Below are 20,222 nucleotides of genomic sequence, written 5' to 3'. Positions count from 1 at the left end.
GATTTGGATAATTTTGTTACCATTTTCACTAGCAATATGTTTGAGTCACACTGCACATACTGGTAGGAAATATTTCTGAATGTGCATGGTTTTTGATCTTGATTACCCTGCAGTGTAAATCGATAATATTCTCCCACTATGATTTAATTGCATAATTCGCTCTCACCTCATGTGGCAGGGTTACACTGCCCAAAAGTAAGTTTTTTGTGGTAATTTTGTTGACTATGAAATTGATATATGAAATAGAACATATTTTACTAATCTGCATTAAAACCAAGAGATGTAATTAATTCACTAAATTCACAGATTAAAATCTAATACTTTACCAAACTGAGCTAGAATTGTTGAATTATTTGCATAATTATCAACATATTTATTGCGATACTGATTTATATTATTATAGCATTTGGAAACTGTATCTAAACATCTGTACTCCTTGCACTGGTAATAGTACCCAGCTGTAAGGAAAAAAAGAGTTCCTAGTGGAACGGTGAAAGTTTTAGTGGCATTAGGAAAAGATGTGTAGCTACAGCAAACAGAAAAATGGGAAGCAAATTTAACGGGGAGTCACTTTTAAATCAGAGATCTGCTGTTACTTCCATATATTTTTAGAGTGTGGGACTGTAGTTGATTTCTCCTTTCTTACTGAATCTCTCCCTTTGTGTCTACTGGTAATTTTGAACAGCATTATTCTATACTCGTGTACTGCTGATAGCACAGAAGGGCTGTTACTAACACTGTATGTCTACACTGCAATTGAAGACATAGGTTTTTCAAAATTAGGCATCCCCTAATACCTTAAAAAAAAAAAAAAATAGGGACTGGTGGCTTATTTAGGGTTGCCTGAAAACATGTGAGTCAGGAGGGATTGCACTTTTGAAAGGTCACAAGAAACACTGAGCAAGATTAAAAAATTCCTATCCTGCTTTTACCCTTGTGTAGACAGAATCCAAGATATCAGATGTTGCAATTAATAGAATTATTCATTAGACTGGCTAAGTATCAATTTAGAATTTTAGATATGTATGTTACATATTTTGTACTTCTCTCATTTTGGAGTTTAAAAAAGTCTGGTGATCCAGAGGGAAAAAGTATTTTGCAGATACATTGTAAGAGCAAACTAAGCTGAAGAGATTTTTTCATGCTACAGAAGTCAATAAAAATAAGGAAGAAAGAAAAATCTAAAATAAAACGTTAAAAATTAAAGATTTTATAAAGAATGCTTGTGTCTGTGCTGGAAAGGGATGAAAGAATGGACCACATATGAAAGCCACAAGTCATTTTGTGTAGCCATCAGAAGGCAATAGTTCCTTTGACTGTAGATGCAGTATCAGAACAGTGACAGTAAAGATGCTTTAAAAACCAAAGCTCACTCATGGAGTATTTTGGGGTATTTGAACCCAGTGTGCAAGAATGTTGAGAGACAGAGGATGGGGAGGGCTACCTGTTCCTAGGGTGTTTTTATATATATTTACACTAAAATAATTCAACTTTTCTTACCCTGACTTTATTTTACTCTACCAGCTTGATCTTTCAGAAAGCCTACATTTGAGACTATCAAAGCTGAAAAAGGAGAAGCAATTAAAAAGAAATGTTATATTTAAACAGAAGGAACAATCTTTAATTTTCTGTTCCATTCTCCTCCTTACTGCCTCATGACCCAATATAAGATTTTTATCACACTAAGGTTAAATGTTAAGTCTCCAGTCTCAGTAACCTCTCTGAATTTACCTAATTCTTAATGAATTAACTTTAGTGAGATTACTCACAGAAGTAAAAGTAAAAATAAGTTTATAAATCACTCTTTGAAGGTCCAAACATCTTTGTGAAAACAGTTTGGCAAGCTTTCTTTAGTTCATACACACAGAAAACTGCATATTTAGGCTGTACCAAGGAAAAATATAGTCAACAATTTCAGGCCAATGAAATATTATGCATCAGCTATTTGTGCTTACAGAACAGAGAGTGTGATGAGGCTTTTGACCCCAGCAGCTTTTCTAAGTGGTTTGGAAGTCGTAACCTACAATATGGATAACAAATCTATAAATGACCCCAAGGATGTCATCTCAACTTTTGGGAATTCCTTCACCTAGAAAAATCACTTTTCTTAACCTGGTGGTTAGTTAACCTAGGGTCCTACTAACAAAGACAAATAACACCATGACAGTTGGTATACAAGAAGCTTGACATGTGGGAGGCAAAAGGCCATCTGCTCTGATATTTTGCCAGTAGTTTGTTTTCCTCTCTCTCATCAGAATAAATACGTCAGTGCTTCTTGACATTGGATTTATACCACATGACTTTTATGTAGCTTCTTTCTTAAGCACAATTAAAAAAAAAACACTTTCAGCACCATACATAACATACTTTATATACAAAAGCACAATATAGTTCATAATTTGATTGAGGAAGGATTGTTCTTATTATTATCCAAAGTACACATCCATTCTTAAAATTTTAATTGGCACTATTTTTTGACAGGAAACATGTTTTTATTTTGTTTGTGTGCAAGATAGATGAGCTATAATACAAAGACCTCTTGAATTCATGACTTAATTCTACCGATGTCTTTCATAGAAAAAGTCTTGAATAGATGAGTAATGTGCAATAAATAAATGTTACTACCAGTATTATATATGAAGAAATATTACAAAAAAAAAATATATATAATGACTACACAAAAACAAAATAAATTCTCTATTCACCTAACTAAACTAGTTAAGCCATTGTACACCGCTGCCTCGCTTCATGCATGTTAAAGTGAGTGTTCCTTGGCTGCAGTATGGCATAGGAGATTTACATTCAGTAAAAAAGATTGTAACATATTAAATAAAAGAGCCTATTATTAAATAGAAATGTGATCGTGTTTTCAGGATGGCAAAATACTCTCTGTTAGTACCCAGTTTCTCATGTGAAAAAAATAACTTTTTCAGAATTTTGCCTTCTAAAAATAAATCCAAAAGATTCATGGAAAGCAGGCTGTGGTTTAAAACATCTGACAATCACATTTCTCTCCTACAAACATATTCTGTTGAAAGTATTTGACCACCCATAAACAGACCAATGTCTTAATGAGTTTCTATAATAAAAAGTGGTATTTTTTTTCAGTTAACATGTCACAAACATCTCTTGGAGGTAATCCAAGAAGAAACAAAGCAAAAAGTACATTAGGCCATATAATAATTGATTTTTTTCTAGCTCTACCAATTCTGTCTCATTTGTAAGTGGAGCAGAAATCTATGGTTAATTACTGCTTATGCACTGTGTGGATTTGATCATATATAAAGCCACATTTCAGAGGGATTTATAGCTTTGCAGATACAAATTTGAACCATATATTGCACTAAAATAATGCACAGAATATGTACATTTAGGGAAAAGAGAAATGCTGCTCTGGGATGTTTTTGAAAACAGATGTTGATATTTATATCAAAAAATAATTGCTGGATTCCTGAAGGCAACTTTTTATGTAAGCCTTTAAAATGGAAGAAAAATTTAAGATAATGTTATATGTTCATAATCATTCAGTGATTTCAGCTGGAAAATACCTTAGAGTTGGAGTCTAGTCTCCTTCAAGAAGCAAGACTAACCTCAAAATTAGATCAAGTTGCTCAAGGCCATTTTCAGACATGTTCTGAGTATCTATAAGCCTGGAAATTTCATAATTTCTCTTGTCCCCTTTTCCAGTGCTTGACTACCTTCTTGATTAAGTTTTTCCTTATATTTAACTGGAATTTCCTGTGTTCCAGCTTTTGTCTTATCCTATCACTCTGCTCATCCAAGAGAGTTTCTATAAGCATCCATTTGCTAGCTGATAATGGCAACAAAATCTCCTTTTAAAGCCATAGAATCAGAGAATAATTTAGTTTGGGAAGGATTTCTGAAAGGCTTCTAGTTCAAAGCAGGTCTAATTAGATCAGATTGCTCAGGACTATCTCCAATCGAGTCTTGAACACAACCAAGGATAGAAATTGCACAACCTTCCTGGAAAACCTGTTCCAGTATTTTACCACCCTCCAAATAAAAAAAAAAAAAAAAAAAAAAAAAAAAAAATCCTTATATTTATCAGAATTACATTTTCCACTGTCGAACTTCATGGTGCTTCTGTCAGCCCACCTCACCAGCCTGTTGTGGTCCCTTTGATCATGTTCAGGTAGCTGATTTACATGCTAACATACCTCGACTTTGTTAACGAGCACATAGTTCTCCCCTTCCCATTTAAGGTAAACGCTATAAGTATCTGAATAGAGACAATGTGAGTCTCTCTTCTAAAACTGAAAAGCACATCTTGACTCCATGAAATTGAGTGGCTCAGTTGAATAAGAATTTCTCCACAGATCCTTAGTCCGATCCTTTTAAATTCACAAAAATGGAACGGAATAGTTGGTTTTAATTTCTATTGTTGGTCTTTAATTTAATTGTTTCCATTAATGGATAATTTAATTTACAATATTTAACAATAAAAAAAAAAGGACAAATAAAAAAAGATTATGTATCTCTAATTTAATTAAATGAGTATCCTGATATTATGTTACAAAAGATGTAATAAATAATGCAAATATTAAACATACATGCATGTTTGTTTGAGATTTCTACCTACCCATGTGCATGTACAAAACTTCACAAAGTATCCAGAGAGTAAAAATGAGGGCCTCAATATCAGGAAAGGCATTTTTATAAAGGTAATAATGTAGTTATCACTATGTCATGTAGTGCAATTGATAGTAGTATTCAAAATTAATGGACTTTGTAGTGAAGTGGATTAATACCCTCTGCACACATTGCATAAATCTTCATGTCTGGAATTTTTTCTGAAATCCAGGACTAGACTGAATGTGAATTTTAGTCTCTGAGTTGTACTGAAAACTGTGCAGTGTGTTATAGTCTGACATTATTCATAAATAAAATTTATTAGCAGGACAGGTTTGTCTAGATTTCAGCAAGATGTCCTAAGAAAATACAAATATATGGTTTATAGAGTTTTAATGTTTTTCTCATTAGTCTCAGCAAATAAGTTCGTTCGCGTGTTTTATGAAATGTGATCCTAAATGGTTAGAAGGCTGTAGTTTCAAAGGGAATGTGCTTTAAAATGCTGTTTCTTTCTGTGCTGCAGTCAGTTATCCCTTGATGTAAAGAGAAATGATTGAAGACTGGAAATGTATGAACTAAATTCTGCTCTCAGAAAACCATGTAAATATTCATAACAAATACTTTAATAATTATGTCACTTTGGATTTATATAGTTATAAGAAAAATTAGAATCCAGCATAACATTTCAATAACTGCTATGGATAACAATACAATTCTCACAGAAGAAAAAATTCCTATAAGTAATATGGGTATTTTTTCCTCCAGCATATTTTTATAATATTAATTTATTTTCATAAATTTAAAGACTTCCAAAAATCAGTGATTTTGAGCTTTTTTGTTGGTGGTGGTTTTGTTTTTTTTAAAAAAGGTGAAACTTATGCCCCAAACTATATTGAATTCATATCTATTTTGAGTAGTCTCATTACTCAACATATTTAGGTACTTATATAGAGAGGTGATAGTCTTCTTCATTACTGTCAGAACCAGTATCCATTATAATGAGCTATTTTAGCTTCCTGCCTCTGCCCTGGAAATGGCCTTGTCTTCAGTACCCTGGAGCAAAGCCAGCTATGCTTGCTTGCTCTGCCAGCTAGGATTTTCCTTATAGAGGAGAATTCCCAGGAGTTTTACTAGCTCAACATTAAGATAACAGATCAGTGCAAAGGAACTATACCATAAGCAAAAAATTTATAACAAAATAGCCTGTATTCTAACACATTATACTAAGTTGAATCTTACTTGCAAATTGTCTTCTCAACAGTTTTCTGCTTTTCTTTTTCTTTTTTTTTTTTTTTTAAATTAGATACACATGAGATTTTCATTTTAATAGTGGCTGAAGGTTTCAGAATGTTGTTTTAGAATGAGATTCCAGTTGAAACAATTCTTTTACATATTGGAAAGAAATAAATCACTTTACTGCAGCTTCCAGGTGTTCTTTCAATAAAATTTTAATAAGAAATTTTTAAGAAAATTGTTCTAGTAACCTCCTCCTGCTGAGACAGATTTTCTGCCAGGAAGCTATGGTTCACTATCCATTCATCGGTTCTTTCTCATAAATTTAGAGTCAAAGAATCACAAAGTAATTAAGGATGGAAAGGCTCTCAGATTACCTAGTCCAACTTTCTGCAGGTAGTTTACAGAACCATCTTCAAAGTTAGACCAGGTTGCTCAGGGATGCACAGGGACCCTCTCCAAGGATGCAGACTCCATAGCCTCTCTGTGAGAAACCTGTTCCAGTGCTTAATTACTCTTATCACAAAAGATGTCACCCTAATATCTAAACTGAATTTCTGTTGTTATCTCTTGTATTTTCACTGTGGACCTCAGAGGTGAGCCTCCCTATGTCATCTATCACTTTTTTCTTTGTAGTTGAAAAGAGCTTTTTCTTTCCCTGGCTAAACAATTCCATCTCTCTCAATCCCTCCTTGTATGCTATGTGCTCCAACCACTGATCTTCTTGGTAGCTTCTGCTAGAATTTCCTTAGTGTGTCACTCTCATACTGGGGAACTCAAAATTAGCCATAGTGTTCTGAATATTGTCTCATGACAGCTGAGTTGGGGGCAATCACCACTTTTCTCAACTCACTGACTACACTGCTGTTGATGCATCTCTGAAAGTGCTTAGCCTTTATGACAGCAAAGACATGCTGCAGATGTTAAACTTCCTTATAGCTATAGGATGAGGGGTAATTGTTTTAAACTGAAAGAGGGTAGGTTTAGATTAGACATTAGGAAAAAATTCTTTATTGTGAGGGTGGTGAGACACTGTCAGAGGTTTCCCAGAGGAGCTGTGGCTGCCCCCTCCTGAAAGTGTTCAAAGCCAGGTTGGATGGGGCTTGGAGGAACCTGGTCTAGTGGAAGGTGTCCCTGCCTATGGCAAGGAGGTTGAAACTAGATGATCTTTGAAGGTCCCTCCCAGCCCAAACCATTCTATCATTCTATGAACATATTGCCCATCAGGGCACTATATCCTTTTCTGCAGAGATCTTCCCCAGAAAGTTGGTCCTCTGACTGTGCTCTTTCATAGAGTTGTTCCAGTCCCAAGACTTTGTTCTGCTCCTTACTGAGCCTGTAATGCCCTGGATCCCCCTCCTTACTCTTTCTAATTGAATGTAGCATTGATTTTTTCCTGTCACTTTGTCCCTCCAACAATCATTGTGTTCTTTCAAAAATGACAGAAGGCAGTCTCAAAATGACATCAGCTCCTGCAGTATACTTGGACACATCTCAGCTGTTCCTTGGCTTTATGTATGTCCAGTTTGCTAGAGTAGTTCCTGGTACTACTGTCCTCTGTTGTGCTTTCCCTCACTCCCAAACTCTGTTGTTAGGCACAGAGATCTGGTAAGCTGAGAGCAGACTTACCAATAAAGGCTGAGTAAAGAAAGTACAGAATGACTGTGTCTCTGTATTTTTCATTACTGTGTTATCAACTTCCTTCAGCACAAGACAAGCATTTTCCTTGGCCTGCCTTTTGCTGCTGATGTATTTACAGAAGTTCTTCTTGTTGCTTTTCACATCTCTTGGTAGTCTGAACTCCAGATGAGTTGTTGGGCTGTTCTAACTCCATCCCTGCTCACTCGAAAATGTCTCTATAGACTTTTTAGACCATCCATCTCTGCTTCTTCCTTCTTCATACTTCCATTTTGTGTTTGAGCTGAGTCTGGATTTCCCTGTTTATCCATGTTGGTCTTCTGCTACACCTGCTCAAGTCCCTGCACATTGGAATATGTCATTCATGCACTTAGAGGAGGCTGCCTATGAAGGTAGAATCATAGAATAGTTTGGGCTGTAATGGACCTTTAAAGGTCATCTAGTCCAACTTCCTCCTGCAATGAGGAGGCGCATCTTCACCTAGATCAGGTTGCTCAGAACCTCGTCCAAGATAAGCTTGAATGTTTCCAGGGATGGGTCATATACCACCTCTCTGGGAAACCTGTGCCGTTGTTTCACTACTTTCATTGTGAAAAATTTCTTCCTTATATCTAGTCTAAATCTTTTAGTTTAAAACAAATACCCCTTGTCCTATTGTTACAAGACCTAATAAAAAAAAATCTGTTCCCATCTTTCTTATAAGCCCCCTTTGAGTACTGAAAAGCCACAATAAGGTCTTCCCAGAGCCTTCTCTTCTCCACAATGAGCAACCCATCTCTCACCCTGCCCTCATAGGGCAGGTGCTCCAGCCCTCCGATAATTTCTGTGACCTACTCTGAACCTGCTCCAAAAGGTCTATGTCTTTCCTTTGCTGAGGACCCCAGAGCTGCAGTACTGCAGGTGGGGTCTCATAAGAATGAAATAGAGGGGGAGAATCACCTCCCTCAACCTGCTGATCACACTTCTCTTAATGCAACCCAGGATAAAATTGTCTGTCTTGGCTATGAATGCACATTGCTCATGTCCAGCTTCCCATCCACCAATACCCCCAAGTCCTTCCCCTCAGGGCTGCTCTCAATCCCTTTATCCTGCAGTTTATATTGATATCAGGGCTTGCCCTGACCCAGCTGCAGGATCTTGCACATGGCCTTGTTGAACATCATGAGATCAGGCAGGATTCCTGGGACTTTTCACCCTTTGAGGCAGTTTCCCAAGGAATCTTGCCTAATAGTTTTCTGAAAAACTGTAGTTTGATCTGAAGTCCTGAATGTCTTTTTTTTTTTTGCTATTCACCTTCTTCAGTTCGTTCGGGATTTTAAATGTTATGATATCAAGGTCACTTCAGCCAACTATCACATCCCTGAATATTATTACAGTCATTACATCCCTAAATCAGTATTATATTCATGAGTAGAAGATCCAGATCCCATTTATTTCCCATGCCCCATGCAGTTGTGTGCAGTAAAAGCTACTCCATTCAATCCACCAGCAGATGTGTCAAAACAATTTGGAAGTTTCTGGGATTATTTGTGACCTTCCGTGTGACTCTCCTAGAAGATGTAGTTAAAGTCTTCCATGAGAACCAGGACTAGTGATCAGGAGATTTCAAGGCAGCTTCATTCACTGTCTCTTTTTGATCAAGTTGTCTCTAGCAGATGTGTGACACATTTTCCTTTTTTTCTCATGACCTCTCCTCTGATCCTGACCTATAAGGTCTCAACAGGCCTTATGGCCTGTTCTTTTGCAGAACTCCATATATGTTATCCATGCACATGCTGTTCATCCATATGCATTCCACATGTACATCGATCCTTGTCCCCATCCACCACCACACTACATCACCACACTGGTTTTACAAGCTAGCCTGCCAATGACTCCATAGTTGTGCAGTTATGCACAAACTTTTAGAAAAGCCTGCCTGATTTCTCCTGAATATGTTGACATACCCTTGAGATGGGCCTACAGTTTCTTACAGTCCATTTGGTTTGTCTAAATTACCAGATTATTGTTCTAGTACTAAATGAGTATTGTACTTTAACCTATTTTCCACTTGTTATCATGCCTTTAATGATTGTCTCCCTCAGAATACATTCTTCAGAAGTTGAACGCCTTAGTTATATGGATCACATTTGTTCTCTTAACTTAAGCTATTAAAGTTACTGTTTTCCAGTCATATGGTACCTTTCTGTCTTGAAAGGTTTGTTACAATCCTTGTGCCTGGATTGCACTGACATATGAAGGAGCCATATGGTGTCACAATCTGGGAACTGAATAAAGACCACTGGATCATGTCACGTAGCTTGCATATCAGCTTCCAGTCAATGGTAACATAAAAGTGAAAAGATCTTCTAATCTGCTATCAGTACTTCAAGACATACAGTTTGTTCTTAGTACTGCTTTATAACCCAGTCCATTTTAGTTGATAAAAGTGAAATTTGTGTGGAAGAAACTGAAATTATTCATCTGTATTATATTTGCATTCTGTGGTCGGTACCTTTTCTAATGTTACTGTATCTGTAATATATAGATCTATCACAATATGTGCTACTGTGCTCTAAATTTCAAGACTTACCAAAAAATGATGAATGTAGACATTAACATTCTCATGGGCTTGGCCATCAATATTTCATCTTAGGTAAACAAGAGATTTGCCTAATTTATTGGTTCTCATTATAAGTGACATATAGAATCTGATTTCCCCTCTGCTTGGGAAATTCCCCATCTGCCTGGAAAATGACCTTTTCTGCTCTGCAAAGCAGTCTAGCAGAAGGGACACAGTTGGTTAATATTGTAGAAAAATAACTTCACTTCTCACTAACTAAATTGTCATGATTTTGACCCATTGTGAAATTAGTTAACATTTGCTTCCTTTCTCAATTTTCATGCATAATTCATTTGGATTCTCACTATACTTGAGCTGTGCTTCCAGAGTGGGGATATTTTGTATAGTCACTCTTAAGAGCAATAGTAACACAACATTTGTCAAAGTGTCATAGTGAACAATGAAACCTCATTATATGTCACTCAAGAGTTGAATGAAAAGTCATGCAACATCTAGGCAATTTTATACCTAAATCATGGAAGGTGTAAGTCAGAAAACAAGTTTTCATTGCTTTGACTGTATTCCAGTTTGATTTGTTCTCTGAGAGATCTCATATAAGTCAGTGTTAATATTCTTGGTCTTGATCCTGCTCTGCTGGAGTTACTGGGAGTTTCACCAGTGATTTCACTGGGAACAGAAATAAACTCCAAGTGAATTAAATTACTCATGTGTAAGAGTTCACAAGATAAGATCCTCTGGGGCAGAGGCTGTCAATTTTGTTTGCACTGCACAGCACCGAAGATATTCTTCATGCTAGACTAAAAAAAAAAACTAAAAAACCCCAAAATAGTTGAACACTGCATGCCATACCACATTGCTATGCTACAATCCCTCCAAAATAAGAGGTCATTATTTAGGAAAAACAGTCAATATGAACAGTTCAGTTTGACTACTGAAGTGTACATTGGGATTTATCATTTTTAATTCCAAAAAAGATACTGAACACTTGTACCCTATCTTTTGGATGGGATTCTTTGCTACTATGGTGATGAAATGTCTCTAAATACCAGTCCTGAAGACAAAGAAAAATAATTTCATCCATGTATTTATTATACCCTAAGTATTCATATTCCATGCAGTAACACCTCTTTTCTCAAAGTTAAAATTTGCTCACATTTCATCAAATCTAGCTCTTCAGTGGAAAAATGTGCAGAATCAAATGTTCATCATCAACATACAACATTCATCAGAAAAGAAGGATATATAAACAAAACTTTCTTAAGATGAGAGTATCCTCACCCTGGAGTGAAAGAACAGAAGCATCAGTGTTCACTAGGTTTACTTGTCACTCTACCCGAAACACATCTTTCCCTAGAGCACAAGTTACTTCCAAGGGAGTGGGGTGAATCAAGGCTTCCCAGCAGTGTGAATTGTCTCCATCTAGAAATTTCATTAGAAAAGTTTTATGTGATCAAAGACACTAAAAAAACAGGAGTTAATCCAAGGATGACAACGTAAAAACATAAGCATAAGCTTTGCCATGTCGATACACAGCCACACTGTCAGTCATTGTCAAAATTATAGAGCATAGCGGCATATCACATCTTTTCCTGTCAAAATGTTCCCTCTGACAAAGGTCAGTGCCTTCATGACATAAATCTGTTATCCTATTATTGCCATAAGTATCACGAGAAGAAAGAAGTTGAGTCAAATGTTTGGAAGAGATAGAGTCAAGGCAACTTAATGCAGGAAAGGGCCATATTTCCCTTTTCCCTTTGTCAGGCTGCCAACCATCAGCATGAGCGTTCCCTCTCACAATCTGTTTGTGTTCCAGTGAGTAATAGCTTTTTACTGGCCTGGAAAATGACTATCCCATTACTAGCAAAATGCATTCATGGGATCAAGTGCCTTTTGAATAGTTAAATACATTGTGCCCTTTAAATAGACCAGACGGCTTTAGACAAAACCTTTAAAACTATGGCCAATCTGTTGGAAAATTAAAAATATGGTAAATCCAGTGCTGAAATCAGGCATATTTATGGGCTACTCAAATATACACTTAAAACAGTTTGTTACTCAGTGGAATTTATGAGGGTTTTTTCTCCACAATAATCAACAACTCCAATAAGTCATGTACATTTGTAATAGATGGAAAATAAAGAAAAATAATAATACATGACATAAATTATGTCAAATTGCTCACAGTAGTGTTTTGTTTCACATCTATTTGAAAAGATCCCAAATCATCATAAAAACTGTGAACATGACTTCCCAGTAACACCAAGGTGAACTGGGAGTAAATGTCACTGAAATCAATAAATGCACATGAATGTAAAGCTACAGTAAATACTAAGACTGTTCAGCCTACTGGATATAATTATATGTTGGTTAATACACATGCAAACATGGATTAATTTGTGTCAGGAAGTGGAAATTATAGATATCAAGTTTTCTGGATGGGACTTGCCTGTTTCTTACAATCATCAAGAAGACTGATCTACTTCTGCTCCCTGCCGAATCTGATTCATAAACTGTATTCACATGATCCATGTGAGATGAAGATTTATTTTGACATAGTCATTATAATGTTATAGCCATGTTAAAATTAAACTATAAGGAAATTGGAGAAGACAATGACCTAGAGTTTACACTCTAATGTAAATTGTAGAGTAAATTCTTGTGTAGAGTTTGAAGGATCTGATTATTCAGTCAGAGAATATAGAATTGCCGTGTTGGAGGATTGATTGGACTATTTTTCATCTCTTACTGGTTAACTCTGTGATCTACACTAAATTACTTTTTTTTTTCTCTTGAAAATCAAACAAAAGCTTTGCAGATTTTATATATAAAACACCTGCTGATCCCTCCTGAGTGAATGGACCTCTAGGATTTACAATTCTAATAACAGGAATTTTAAAAAGGAATGATAGAAAAAGTCTATTGTTTGCTTGTTTGTCTGACAGCCTCCTATCTTTCTTCAGAATCTGAAAAATGGAAAAATACAGAAACTGAAAAACAAAACAAAAAATACAACCAGCCTTAGATAAAATAGAGAAAACATGAAAACATCCCATCTTTACTCCCTAGAGAAATTAATTTAGAGTTTCATTCCCATCCACATCTGTTTCAAATACCTTAATCCTGGTCTTGTCTTGTCCTGCAGTTAATGTAACTGGTGAGTTAACTGCAGTTAACTTTCCTGGTGAATGTCACATCACTTTGCAGCTCTCAGAAAACCTAATGCCAGTACTTTCCCCACAACTTCCTTCCTCAAGTTATTTTATGGGTTCCAGCTGTAGCTCTAATGTCCCCTTTGCTCGTGTTTCCCTTAAGTACTATTTCTCCATGGTGTAGCTGGCAGAAGTCAATGCCTTAATACACTTGCAAACAATCTATGAGGAGCAGGCATTACAAGCTTGTGTTGGAAGGTACAGGGGTCTTCAGCTCTGCATTAAGGTTCTGGTAGGATATTTCTGAATTATGGAATTAAATTAAAACAAAATGAAGTACAAAAAGGGAAGCAGGAACATAGATCTGAAACAAGGAGATCTATCTCTGTGGGCAGAAAATTTGAGAAGTTTAGGATTGATCTTTGTATTTAGCTGTTAGTTACCAGGAAAAATATACTTTTAATGGGTCTTAAAATGGGTGCTGTAACTTTGGTGCTTACCCTGTAATAAGGGGTTGGAAGCACAATTGCACTGAAATGCAGACTGCATTTACAGATTCATTCTCTTAGTCTTTTAGGACATATATGCATAAAGAAATATGAAGGTAAATCAGTGATCATTCATCTTCTTAATTTTAGACTTTTTCATCCATACCAGAACAATTACTGATGCATATGTGAGACACTGAAAACAAACCCCAAAACCTGTCCTTAATATACTTCATTTGGTCATTTCATCATACAGTCACAGAGGCCAAGGTGTTTGAGTGAGAAGTTCTCCAATCAAAACTGAAAGAATTTATCAGTGAACAGTAACAGGACTCAAAGCACACTAATTTTCAAATTTTCTGTGAAGTCAGACATAAAGCCTCTTTCTTAACTGTTTTGACGGCCACTTCTGGTTTCAGAGGTAACTTGTAGCAATGAGTTTTAGAAGCTCAATATGAATCTCATGAAGGAATAATGTGTTTCTTAACAAGATTTACATCTTCTTTCCTTCAACTCTATTCAGTTTCCCCTTGTTTTTATATTATGACTAAAACTCCAGTAGTAATGCCAACAATTTGATCTTTTCATCACTCTTGGAGTTATATGTCTTTATTTTTTATTGATTGTCTTAAAATTGCATGATGAACAGTAAGATAATATTATTTTTAATACTTCTAAATTAAATTAACACTAATTCTTATTTTAGCCCCTAAGAATTGGAAATTTTTAGTTTCATTAGTCTCAGGCCTTCATTAAATGTGGAAAGAAAACAATGATAGTCCTCAGGAATGAAGAAGAAAGCTTTGGAACTAAGTAAAATCTTCCAGAAATCTGGAGAGAAGGTTCATCTAGTGTGTTAAAATTAGTTGTCCTATTACTCATATCATAAAATATTAGACAAGAAAGCACTTCAATCATTATTATTTTCCTCTACCATTTCTGATGCAATATATAGGCAAGTTTCATATGCTGATCAAACCTGGGACAAGAAAATGAATAGCAGCAACTATGTTTGAATGTGTTCATCTACAGTTGGGGATAACCAAATGCTCGGGACGAGGATGTGTATCTTGATGTACTACTGGTATACAGAGTTCTCACCAGACTGGCTATCTTCATATATTTCACAGTCATAGTTTAGATTACACTCTTTATATATATATATGTATAAAAAAAAAACTTTTTTTTTTTTTTTTTCTTAGAAAGTTGGCTCCATTTTCACTAGATTTGTTCAGACAACCTGCTGCTTTATTAAGGTAAGAGTACTACATGTAGACTATGTATAGTTTAAAAATATATGTCATCAGCTTTGTTGTATAACCGAGCATAAAATCAGTTAAGAATTCATTGTTTATGGATGGTGATGGAGATTTAGTTGTGTCAGAAGCAGGTTGTGTCAGAGGAAAAATTGTTGTCAAATGGAAGGAGTAGATAAGCTATTAATTTTATGCTTTAATGTGGTACAATCAGGTGAGCTGTTTTGGGGTGTCTGAGTCACCATTACGTGCACCAGCTGCATGGCTCCTGCACCAGGCATTGGGATACCTGCAGTCTGTGCACCCACTGAGCATGAGAGAGGGAAGGACCAGGGTTTCTATATCCACCACCCATTTGTATTTTGCTAGCTGCTCCATTCCCATTGTCTTGACCAGGACTGTCAGAGATCAACACAGTCAGGCCATGTGAGTGTGAAAGAACTGCTCAAGTGGTGTGTCCAATGGCTAAAAAGACAAAAAGTTGGAAAACAGTGATTTTGTTTCTTTTTCTTGCTTCGCTTGAAAACAATCCGCCTCCCTTCTTCCCTAATAGCCTTGATATCATCTTGTTTATAATTTAAGAGTGCTAGAATCCTTTTGAATTGCATAGGCATTTGTCCCAGGTTCCTTTGCAAATCTTCACTCTAAACTTCTGTTAGTTGTGCCAACTCACGTACGGGGAAAACTTTGTAAAGTTTTGGTATCCTGGTACCAGAGTCTGGTGTAGGTTACCTTGGGCAATCCACTTCTGTCTTCCAATAGACAGCATTGCTACAATTCTCATGTCAGCTAATTTGAAAAATACGTAGTTTCGCATGTATGATATTTGCACTGGTGTCTATATTAAAGATGGCATTAGACATATATTTCTAGTCATGAAAGGAAATAAATGGCCAAAATTTTCAACCTATGTCATTGAAATACAAAAGCCAAAGTTCAAATCTGAATGACTTTTCATAATTAGCAACATCTGGTTTAATCTCAAGGGGTTTTACAGTTCATTCTCACTAATTAAATGTCTGGGCCAAAAAAGCTGCATATTATTAGAAGTCAATTAAATATTTGAAGTGAAACGAGACAGGACTCCACTCTACCACATAGTCTTGCAAAAATGTAGTGAGGACTAATATAATTTGGTTACTTGTTAATTCCTCTTATTATTTTCTGTTATTTCATGTTTGTACTGAAATTATTTTGAAGTCTTAAATCAGGCTGGAGCCAATAAATGAATTTCAAACATATGTTGTATAACTACAGTCATTTCCTGAATAAAGCTGGTACTGTCATTTCCAACGAATCAGAAAGACGAGTTGAGCAGAAGACCCTTTACAATAAAAAAGAAATCAATCAGAAACTCAAGACTGGTTTAAATATTAAGACATTGTTTTTAAATACATATTTTTACTTTCATCTTTCTGGTTTGGTTTAGTTAGGTTGGGTTGGGTTTTTTAAATTATAACCTATGTTATAATAAAAAATGAAGTTTTCATAGCACTCCTGGAGCTACAAATTTTAGAAAAAATGGAGAGATGTGTGTGATGCAAGAAAATTAAGAATATTTAATAGACAAATTTAAAACCTAACTTCTTATATACTTATGATGGTATCAAAGACTTACATTATCTATGCCTTATCCCTGGATACCTGTCTCCATGATAATATTGAAATCCCTCTTCGTAGTGCCCCCTCCCCCAGATATTACACATTTGATAAAATAATATAGTATCAATGTCGAGGGCCTTCCTGTGTTCCATATTTTCTCATATTAATTGCCATACTTTATTTTCTTTTATGATGCATTCCATAAAGGTTTTGCATTAAGTCAATGCTTACGGCCTTGGACAAAATTGTTCAAATCTTTTTATTGTTTGTTTATTTCTCCATCATCCACCCAATAGAAGAGTTATTGAGAAAAACGTGTAACATCCCTGACATTTAAAAACTTTAGTAGAAAATGCATGTGCTATAACTACCCACCCTAAGAACATATGTGGAGCAGTTTGTGTGTGGTATATAGTGTCAAGAACTGAAATCCTCGTGTTTGGCTACTGCATATGCAAGAGATGCAAGATTCTGTAGAACATACTTCCAAGAGTGGCATATTGTGCGAGTGTGATTGCTACTCTGGCCTTTCTAATGTAAATCCCTAAAACAAGATGGGATACTGTTTGGATCTTTTACAATTGGAGTCTATCTCACATGTCCAGTCCTTATTGCCTCAGCCCATCCTGTTTACAGCAGACTTGTGGCTGTTCTGACATATGCTGCTAACATCAAATCTTTAAGGATCTTGTACTTGCAGATCTGAGCTCCACCATGTTCCTCACACATCCTACACAAAATGCCCCCAGTAGAAAAGAGAATTATCTTTATCAGGAATTTTCTTCAGTACAAATGTGTGTAAATCAAGCTGCTTTATGCTTTGTGATCAGAACAAAGAGAATGAATTGGAATCTGGTCTGAGGGTGTTTAATATTACATGAATTGAAATTGTGGAAAGAGGCTTAAATTCTTTTGTGAACTGATACCATAAGACTACATCTCATCTACCATACCACGATGTACATATGCAAAGGGTCCCCAGACTGATAGAAGGGTGGCCAATACCCAGCACTGCGATATTACCTTCTCTTTATTAATCTCTGCAAGTTGATTTTGGCACACTCTGATCTGTACCCTGAGATCTTTATATCTGGGAAAGAGTTTGATTTGTCTTGCAAAACACAGTCAAGGCATCTCAGACCTCCCAGGCAGAGGGCAAGCCACTGGGACAACTTTGAAAGACCAAGCTGGAAGGAGACAGTGTTTCCTAGCAGGATCTAACCAATTCTTTAATAATGCAGTCAGGTCGGGGTAAAATGTTGGTATGCAGTCAGAATGGAAAGAGCCCTCTACTGAATCCTCCTGGTTGTTTCCTCCTTTCTTCTTGATCTGACCATATGATATTTCAGAAGCTGAGTTTAATAATATACCTCTATTAAGCTGTAAGCCATGCTGCATTGCTGACCAACTGAAGAACTGGGAACTTACCATTTTGTTAAATAACCTTTTCAGATCATTTACGTTATTCAAATCTTCCTTTCCTCAATATGCTCATTCACAGCAAACAGAAGACCATCATCACCTGTTTTCTACTTGTTTGCATGTTGATAGCTCTTCTTTTCTCATAAATTCCATTAATTAATGAATAGTCAGAAGGGAATTGTCTCCTCAGGCTCATTAAAGAAATGGACACTAAAGTGATATGAAAGCAGCTGCCTCCTTTCTGTCATTCCCTTCTGACGGCTACTGCTTTCCTCATCAGTGCTAAATTATAACACTGAGTTGATTAGCAGTCCAGTTACTTGCTGCAGCTGCATTTGGAGATGGAAATCTTAACTACACAGTCATGTTTAATTAATATTCTCATCAAACTGTTAACATTGTAAAAAAATGAAGCACTTCAATATATCAAGCTTGTGTATGTATATTAAATCCTGCCGGAAGTTTTTTTGACTTTGTAGGCGGATTGAAAAGACATGTTGTTTTTTGGAGCTTTCTAATAAGCCACTGATTATTAGCTGATCTCATTTTGAAACTGGAGGTAAAATTTGTGAAAACTCTCAGGCCAGAGATCATCCTAAAAAGAAACATCCTTGATCACCATTCTAGTGCCTAAATGTGAATGTTCATTTTTATGCTGAAAAATTTAGAAATTATTTATTTAAAGCAGAGGATGAGAACTTCTGAATTTAATCTAAAGATTTCTAATTAAAGACTATTCCCCATCGAAAGAGTAAACCTATGTTGAACAGATAGTCTATATCATGTGGTGTAAATTAGCACAGTTTGGAAGATATTCTAATTCATATAAGGGTGGTAGGGCCAGACCTGCCTATACACACATTTATATCTAACCTGTGCCAGACTCGAGGTTTAAATTCTAACTCATTTCTTGTTGTTGAAACCTTATTCATAGACCACACTACATCAGGACAGTCCTTTGTACTCTAAGGTGGCTCAGACATGCTGGTCCTCTACTACCATAGTCTTTAAACAGGAAATGTCTCTCAGATAACATAACAATTGTTGGTAACTGTCTCTTAGTGGTAGGTACTTCCATTCAGCTTACTGGTCACTTACTGGGTTCTGGGATGAAGTGGGTGAATAGCCATAGGGCAAGGGGGAAAGTCTTTGATCTGTTGCTGACTCATGATGCTGAAACCTGAGTTTGAGTTCAGCCCAAAGGAGAGAGGAGAGATCATCTGCTACGGGGTACACCAGAAAGCATCTGTAGTAGATGGAAATATTAACACAGTAATTATTTAGCAGCAAATCAAGATTTATTAATGGCTAGCAGCACTTAATCATTAAGCAATTTAAGGATTTACAAAATGCTTCAGTAAAATACCTTATGACTAAAATAGTGACTTAACTAGATTCGAAAATTACAAGATTCACACTAACCTACTGTAAGGTATCCTAAATCAATCTATCTATCTATCTATCTATCTATCTATCTATCTATCTATCTATCTATCTATCTATCTATCTATCTATCTATCTATCTATCTATATGTGTGTATATACATACATTCATAAACACATGTACAAACACACAGACAAAGTATTGGGATCCAGTGAACTATGTACATACCCACATTTGCAAAAACACAAAACCAACTGTGTATATCCAAACACATAGGTAGGTAAAGAGGTGGGTGAAAGAGAAGCTAGTCTACAGTTAAAATCTCCCTCTTCTGGAGTTTAGAGTAAATACTCACAATCCATTGGCATTCCTTAGTGGGCAAGAACTAAGACTCAAGGGAGTTGACTTTGCCCTGGCCCTTCGTTGGCTTTGGCAGCAGATGATACCTGGAGGAGTTGATACCTGAGAGGCGTCCCAACTCAGGGGAGATGCTGGACACAGCCCACTCTGATCCAGGAGAGCTGAAAGGGCCTCACCTGGGGTTGCTATTTATAGGGTCCAAGTTTATTGACTTTTGTCAGGTACTTTTCCACTCTGGCTCAGCTCAAGTGATGAAATACTGTGGTGTTTTCCACCAGCTGTGTAGGCCCAGAACTGGCTGGATATGAAGTTCTGTTATTTCCCTCCCTCAGCCACATCCTAGGTACATATGTACCAGGCTGTGAGGAGGTGATGGACTGTTATTACCATTACCAAGTGGCAGGGAGAGCAGGAGCCAGGCATGTCAAGGGGGTGCCTTAATGCTCTGGTCCTTTGCCATTTGCAATGCATACCACCTTAGATTGGTACGTGACCCAGGAGGGGGGTAGCATCACACCAAGCACTGAGTGGCCCAAC

General features: G+C 36.4%; 1 protein-coding gene across 9 annotated transcripts in view; it reads left to right on the top strand.

Annotated features, from left to right (window-relative positions):
- Positions 1–20,222, top strand: part of TENM4 (teneurin transmembrane protein 4) — a 1,435,480-nt gene that overhangs the window by 313,151 nt on the left and 1,102,107 nt on the right. For all 9 annotated transcript variants that reach the window (XR_004406800.2, XM_032990906.2, XM_032990916.2 and 6 more), the window contains exon 3: positions 14,864–14,917. The gene's annotated coding sequence lies outside the window, so the exon portion shown is untranslated. The remainder of the gene's footprint in view (positions 1–14,863; positions 14,918–20,222) is intronic.

This window comes from Tyto alba, unplaced genomic scaffold (genome assembly GCF_018691265.1).
Source record: "Tyto alba isolate M040663 unplaced genomic scaffold, T.alba_DEE_v4.0 Super-Scaffold_2, whole genome shotgun sequence".
Classification (NCBI taxonomy): Eukaryota; Metazoa; Chordata; class Aves; order Strigiformes; family Tytonidae; genus Tyto; species Tyto alba.
Note: the sequence above shows the minus strand (reverse complement) of the source record. Positions and strands in the feature narration are given on the sequence as shown.